General features: G+C 40.0%; 1 non-coding gene across 1 annotated transcript; it reads right to left on the reverse strand.

The window, feature by feature from the left end:
* Positions 1–862: 862 nt before the first annotated feature.
* On the reverse strand, positions 863–970 carry LOC148580811 (small nucleolar RNA R71). Its single transcript, XR_015896544.1, has one exon. It is a non-coding gene; the product is annotated as a small nucleolar RNA R71 (small nucleolar RNA).
* Positions 971–8,026: the final 7,056 nt, after the last annotated feature.

The raw sequence follows: 8,026 nt of genomic DNA on the forward strand, positions 1-8,026 counted from the left end.
ATTTTCGAAAATCCCTCCCCCTTTTTCAAAATTTCATTTTAATTAACTAATTATTTTAATTTTAATTTAATTTCAATGTTAATTTTTGAATTTTAAATTTAAATTTAAAATATTTTTATTTTATTCTGTTAAAATTTTCGAATTCTTCTCTCATCTCTAATCTCCTTCTATTTATTTATTCATCCATTAACACTTCTATCCTCACCCTTGTGTTTGGATTCTCATCTTTTCCTTCTTCTATTCTTACTTTCTTCTACTCACATAAAGGAATCTTTATACTGTGACATAGAGGATTTCATATTTTCTTTTCTGCTTTCTTCCTCTTTTTCATATGAGCAGGAACAAGGATGAGAACATTCTTGTTGAAGCTGATCCTGAACCTGAAAGGACTCTGAAGAGGAAGCTAAGGGAAGTTAAAGCACAACTCTCTGGAGAAAATCTGACAGAAATTTTCGAAAAAGAAGAAGATATGGCCGAAAATAATGACAATGCAAGGAGGATGCTTGGTGACTTCACTGCACTTAATTCCAATTTACATGGAAGAAGCATCTCAATCCCTGCCATTGGAGCAAACAATTTTGAGCTTAAACCTCAATTAGTTTCTCTGATGCAACAGAACTGCAAGTTTCATGGACTTCCATCTGAAGATCCTTTTCAGTTCTTAACTGAGTTCTTGCAGATCTGTGATACTGTTAAGACCAATGGGGTTGATCCCGAGGTCTACAGGCTTATGTTTTTCCCATTTGCTGTAAGAGACAGAGCTAGAGTATGGTTGGACTCTCAACCTAAAGACAGCCTGTACTCTTGGGTTAAGCTGGTCACGGCTTTCTTAGCCAAGTTCTTTCCTCCTCAAAAGCTTAGTAAGCTTAGAGTGGATGTTCAAACCTTCAGACAGAAAGAAGTTAAATCCCTCTATGAAGTTTGGGAGAGATACAAGGAACTGACCAAAAAGTGCCCTTCTGACATGCTTTCAGAATGGGCCATTCTGGATATATTCTATGATGGTCTATCTGAACTATAAAAGATGTCATTGGACCATTCTGCAGGTGGATCCATTCACCTAAAAAAAACGCCTACAGAAGCTCAAGAACTCATTGACATGGTTGCTAATAACCAGTTCATGTACACTTCTGAGAGGAATCCTGTAAGTAATGGGACGCCTCAGAAGAAGAGAGTTCTTGAAATTGATACTCTGAATGCCATACTGGCTCAGAACAAAATATTGACTCAGCAAGTCAATATGATTTCTCAGAGTCTGAATGGAATGCAAGCTGCACCCAACAGTACTCAAGAGGCATCTTCTGAAGAAGAAGCTTATGATCCTGAGAACCCTGCAATAGCAGAGGTGAATTACATGGGTGAACCCTATGGAAACACCTATAATCCCTCATGGAGAAATCACTCAAATCTCTCATGGAAGGATCAACAAAAGCCTCAACAAGGCTTTAATAATGGTGGAAGAAACAAGTTTAGCAATAGCAAGCCTTTTCCATCATCCACTCAGCAAAAGACAGAGAGTTCTGAGCAGACCCCATCTAGCTTGGCAAACATAGTCTCTGATCTATCTAAGGCCACTATAAGTTTCATGAATGAAACAAGGTCCTCCATTAGAAATTTGGAAGCACAAGTGGGCCAGCTGAGTAAAAGAATCACTGAAACCCCTCCTAGTACTCTCTCAAGCAATACAGAAGAAAATCCAAAAGGAGAGTGCAAGGCTATTGAATTGATTACCATGGCCGAACCTACAAGGGAGGGAGAGAACGTGAACCCCAGTGAGGAAGACCTCCTGGGACGTCTAGAGATCAATAAGGAGTTTTCCTCTGAGGAACCAAAGGAATCTGAGGCTCATCTGGAGATCATAGAGATTCCATTAAACCTCCTTATGCCATTCATGAGCTCTGATGAATATTCTTCTTCTGAAGAGAATGAAGATGTTACTGAAGAGCAAGTTGCCAAGTATTTTGGTGCAATCATGAAGCTGAATGCCAAATTATTTGGTAATGAGACTTGGGAAGATGAACCTCCCTTGCTCACCAATGAACTGAGTGATCTGGATCAACTGAGATTGCCTCAGAAGAAATAGGATCCTGGAAAGTTCTTAATACCTTGTACCATAGGCACCATGACCTTTGAGAAAGCTCTATGTGACCTTGGGTCAGGGATAAACCTCATGCCCCTCTCTGTAATAGAGAAACTGGAAACCTTTGAGGTGCAAGCTGCCAGAATCTCATTAGAGATGACAGACAACTCAAGAAAATAGGCTTATGGACAAGTAGAGGACGTGTTAGTAAAGGCTGAAGGCCTTTATATCCCTGCTGATTTCATAATCCTAGACACTGGGAAGGATGAGGATGAATCCATCATCCTTGGAAGACCCTTCCTAGCCACAGCAAGAGCTGTGATTGATGTGGACAGAGGAGAGTTGGTCCTTCAACTGAATGAGGACTACCTTGTGTTCAAAACTCAAGGATCTCCTTCTGTAACCATGGAGAGGAAGCATGAAAAGCTTCTTTCACTGCAGAGTCAACCAAAACCCGCATAGTCAAACTCTAAGTTTGATGTTGAACCCCCACAACCAAACTCTAAGTTTGGTGTTGGGAGGTTCCAACAATGCTCTGAACATCTGTGAGGCTCCATGAGAGCTCACTGTCAAGCTATTGACATTAAAGAAGCACTTGTTGGGAGGTAACCCAATGTTATTTAATTATTTTTATTTTATTTTCTCTTTGTTATTTCATGTTTTATTAGGTTGATGATCATGTGGAGTCACAAAAACTACTGAAAAATCGAAAACAGAATGAAAAATAGCATTGAAAACAGCACACCCTGGAGGAAGGGCTTACTGGCATTTAAACGCCAGTAAGGAGAATCTGGCTGGCGTTTAACGCCAGAACAGAGCATGAAACTGGCGTTAAATGCCAGAAACAAGCAGCAGTCTGGCATTTAAACACCAGGATTGCACCCAGAGGAAAGCTGGCGTTAAACGCCAGAAACAAGCATCAGACTGGCGTTTAACGCCAGAAACATGCACAATACTGGCGTTCAACGCCAGAAACATGCTATAGACTGGCGTTGAACGCCCAAAACAACCAAGGAAGTGGTGTTTAATGCCAGAAATATGCTGCAGTCTGGCGTTAAACGCCATGATTGCATATATAGGGCGTTTTACACGTCTAAAAGGTGCAGGGATGAGAAATCCTTAAACACCTTAGGATCTATGGACCCCACAGGATTCCCTCAGGATCTGTGGACCCCACAGGATCCCCACCTACTTCTTTTCTCCTCTTCACACCTTCCCATAACTCTCTTCCCCAAATACCCCTCACCAATCAACTCAATCACTCTTCCCCATCACCTCTTCACCAATCACATCCATCATCTCTTCCCCGAAAACCCCACCTACCTTTAAATTCAAAATAATTTCCCTTCCAAACCCAACCCTAAATGGCCGAACCCTAAACCCCTCCCCACTCCTATATAAACCCCTCATTCCCTCTTCATTTTCACACAACAAAACCCTCTCTTCTTCCCCTTGGCCGAAACCATCTCTCTATCTCTCTTCCATTTTTCTTCTTCTTCTACTTCTTTCTTCCTTCTTTTGCTCGGGGACGAGAAACGATTTTAAGTTTGGTGTGGTAAAAGCATAGCTTTTTGTTTTTCCAGAACCACTCATGGCACCTAAGGCCAGAGAAACCTCTAGAAAGAGGAAAGGGAAGGCAATTGCTTCCACCTTTGAGTCATGGGAGATGGAGAGATTCTTCTCTAAGGTCCATCAAGACCACTTCTATGAAGTTGTGGCTAAGAAGAAAGTGATCCCTGAGGTTCCTTTCAAACTCAAAAGGAATGAGTATCCGGAGATCCGACTTGAGATTCAAAGAAGAGGTTGGGAAGTTCTCACCAACCCCATTCAACAAGTTGGGATCTTAATGGTTCAAGAATTCTATGCAAATGCATGGATCACTAGGAACCATGATCAAAGTGTGAACCCGAATCCAAAGAATTGGCTCACCATGGTTCGGGAGAATTACTTAGATTTCAGTCCGAAAAATGTAAGGTTGGCGTTCAACTTGCCAATGATGGAAGAAAATGCACGCCCCTATACTAGAAGAGTCAACTTTGATCAAAGGTTGGACCAAGTCCTCATGGACATATGTGTGGAAGGAGCTCAATGGAAAATTGACTCAAAAGGCAAGACGGTTCAACTAAGAAGGCTTGACCTCAAACCAGTAGCTAGAGGATGGTTGGAGTTCATTCAACGCTCAATCATTCCTACTAGCAACCGGTCTGAAGTTACTGTAGACCGGGCCATCATGATCCATAGTATCATGATTGGGGAGGAAGTGGAAGTTCATGAGATCATACCTCAAGAACTCTACAAGGTGGCTGACAAGTCCTCTAATTTGGCAAGGTTAGCCTTTCCTCACCTCATTTGTCACCTCTACAATTTGGCTGGAATTGACATAGAGGGAGATATCCTCATTGAAGAGGATAAGCCCATCACTAGGAAAAGGATGGAGAAAACAAGAGATCGTGGACCTCAACATGAGCATGAGGAGATTTCTCACCATGAAATCCCTGAGATGCCTCAGGGGATGCACTTTCTTCCACAGAATTATTGGGAGCAAATCAACACTTCCCTAGGAGAATTAAGTTCCAACATGGGACAACTAAGGGTGGAGCATCAAGAGCACTCCATCATCCTCCATGAAATTAGAGAAGATCAAAGAGCTATGAGGGAGGAGCAAGAAAGACAAGGAAGAGACATAGAGGAGCTCAAGAGCACCATTGGTTCTTCAAGAAGAGGAAGACGCCACCCTTACTAAGGTGGACTCATTCCTTAATCTCCTTGTTTATTTATTTTCCTGTTTTTCGATTTTTGAGCTTTATATTTTATTTATGTTTGTGTCTTAACTATATGATCACTAGTGTCTAAGTGTCTATGCCTTAAAGTTATGAATACGAATCCATCACCTCTCTTAAATGAAAAATGTTTTAATTACAAAAGAACAAGAAGTACATGGTTTCAAATTCATCCTTGAAACTAGTTTAATTATTTTGATGTGGTGGCAATACTTTTTGTTTTCTAAATGTATGCTTGAACAGTGCATATGTCTTTTGAAGTTGTTGTTTATGAATGTTAAATATGTTGGCTCTTGAAAGAATGATGAAAAAGGAGAAATGTTATTTGATAATCTGAAAAATCATAAAAATGATTCTTGAAGTAAGAAAAAGCAGTGGATACAAAAGCTTGCAGAAAAAAAAGGGAGAGAAAAGAAAAAAAAATGTGGCGAAAAAAAAATATAGAAAAAGAAAAAGCAAGCAGAAAAAGCCAAAAGCTCTTTAAACCAAAAGGTAAGAGCAAAAAGCCAATAGCCCTTAAAACCAAAAGGCAAGGGTAAATAAAAAGGATCCAAGGCTTTGAGCATCAGTGGATAGGAGGGCCTAAAGGAATAAAATCCTGGCCTAAGCGGCTAAACCAAGCTGTCCCTAACCATGTGCTTGTGGCGTGAAGGTGTCAAGTGAAAACTTGAGACTGAGCGGTTAAAGTCAAGGTCCAAAGCAAAAACAGAGTGTGCTTAAGAACCCTGGACACCTCTAATTGGGGACTTTAGCAAAGCTGAGTCACAATCTGAAAAGGTTCACCCAATTATGTGTCTGTGGCATTTATGTATCCGGTGGTAATACTGGAAAACAAAGTGCTTATGGCCACGGCCAAGACTCATAAAGTAGCTGTGTTCAAGAATCAACATACTGAACTAGGAGAATCAATAACACTATTTGAACTCTGAGTTCCTATAGATGCCAATCATTCTGAACCTCAATGGATAAAGTGAGATGCCAAAACTATTTAAGAGGCAAAAAGCTACAAGTCTCGCTCATCTGATTGTAGCTAAGTTTCATTGATATTTTTGAATTTATAGTATATTCTCTTCTTTTTATCCTATTTAATTTTCAGTTGCTTGGGGACAAGCAACAATTTAAGTTTGGTGTTGTGATGAGCGGATAATTTATACGCTTTTTGGCATTATTTTTACATAGTTTTTAGTATGATTTAGTTATTTTTTAGTATATTTTTATTAGTTTTTAATTAATATTCACATTTCTGGACTTTACTACGAGTTTGTGTGTTTTTCTATGATTTCAGGTAATTTCTGGCTGAAATTGAGGGACCTGAGCAAAAATCTGATTCAGGCTGAAAAAGGACTGCAGATGCTGTTGGATTCTAACCTCTCTGCACTCAAAGTAGATTTTCTAGAGCTACAAAACTCCAAATGGCGCTCTCTCAATTGCGTTGGAAACAAGACATCCAGGGCTTTCCAGCAATATATAATAGTCCATACTTTGCCCGAGTTTAGATGACGCAAACTGGCGTTCAACGCCAGTTCCATGCTGCATTCTGGAGTTAAACGCCAGAAACAGGTTGCAAAGTGGAGTTAAACGCCAGAAACAGGTTTCAAAGTGGCGTTCAACTCCAAGAGAAGCCTCTTCACGTGTAAAGGTCAATGTTCAGCCCAAGCACACACCAAGTGGGCCCCGGAAATGGATTTCTGCATCATTTACTCATTTCTGTAAACCCTAGTAACTAGTCTTGTATAAATAGGACTTTTTACTATCTTTGTAGGGGGATCTTTGATTAGTTTTATGCTATCTTAGAATTTTGTGAGGGTTGGCCATTCGGCCATGCCTGAACATTTATCACTTATGTATTTTCAACGGTAGAGTTTCTACACACCATAGCTTAGGGTGTGGAGCTCTGCTGTTCCTCAAAGATTAATGCAAAGTACTACTGTTTTTCTATTCAATTCAACTTATTCCACTTCTAAGATATTCATTCGCACTTCAATATGATGGATGTAATGATCGTGACAGTCATCATCATTCTCAACTTATGAACGCGTGCTTGACAACCACTTCCGTTATACCTTAGATTGAATGGATATCTCTTGGATATCTAATACAGGGGACTGAGTCCGAGTTATTAGTGTCTTCGTGGTATAAGTTAGAACCCATGGACGGCCATTCTTGAGAATCCGGAAAGTCTAAACCTTGTCTGTGGTATTCCGAGTAGGATTCAGGGATTGAATGACTGTGACGAGCTTCAAACTCGCGAGTGCTGGGCGTAATGACAGACGCAAAAGGATAGTAAATCCTATTCCAGTATGATCGAGAACCGACAGATGATTAGCCATGCAGTGACAGCGCATTGGACCATTTTCACTGAGAGGACAGGTGGCCATTGACAACGGTGATGCCTAACATACAGCTTGCCATGGAAAGGAGTAGGAAGGATTGGATGAAGACAGCAGGAAAACAGAGGTTCAGAGGGACGAAAGCATCTCTATACGCTTATCTGAAATTCTCACCAATAAATTACATAAGTACCACTATCCTATTTTATATTTTATTTATCTTTTACTTATCAATTCATAAAATCAGTTGAATCCGCGTGACTGAGATTTACAAGGTGACCATAGCTTGCTTCAAGCCGACAATCTCCGTGGGATTGACCTTTACTCACGTAAAATTTATTACTTGGACGACCCAGTGCACTTGCTGGTTAGTTGTACGAAGTTGTGAAACAGAATTAAGAACATGAACGTGCGTATTGAGTTTTTAGCGCCATTACCAAGGAAGGAATGATCACGATTTCACACACCACATCCTAAGCTTAACTAATAATTATTATTAAGCTTTTTACCTTGTTAGCACGTGATCGATTTTTTGAGTTGCGAGTGACTCATTAAACATATACGGACAAGATATAGAAAGAAAGTAAATAAAGTAACACGCCAGGTAATTATAATAATATACATCATGTACAATATATATAATGTTGTACAAAAGAAACTAGTCAGTGTTCCTCCTTAACATAGCTTATGACTACATACCTATATATAACACTCCAGGCCCTTGTCCATAAGGGAAGCCCCTAATCTGATGCCCGAACTAGCCTAGCAATTCTAACAACTCCTAATATCTCGATGGTCCTAACCAAAAGTGAAAGACTAAACATAAAAATCTATGC

The sequence above is a fragment of the Arachis ipaensis genome, chromosome B10 (genome assembly GCF_059453495.1).
Source record: "Arachis ipaensis isolate K30076 ecotype BB chromosome B10, ASM5945349v1, whole genome shotgun sequence".
Classification (NCBI taxonomy): domain Eukaryota; kingdom Viridiplantae; phylum Streptophyta; class Magnoliopsida; order Fabales; family Fabaceae; genus Arachis; species Arachis ipaensis.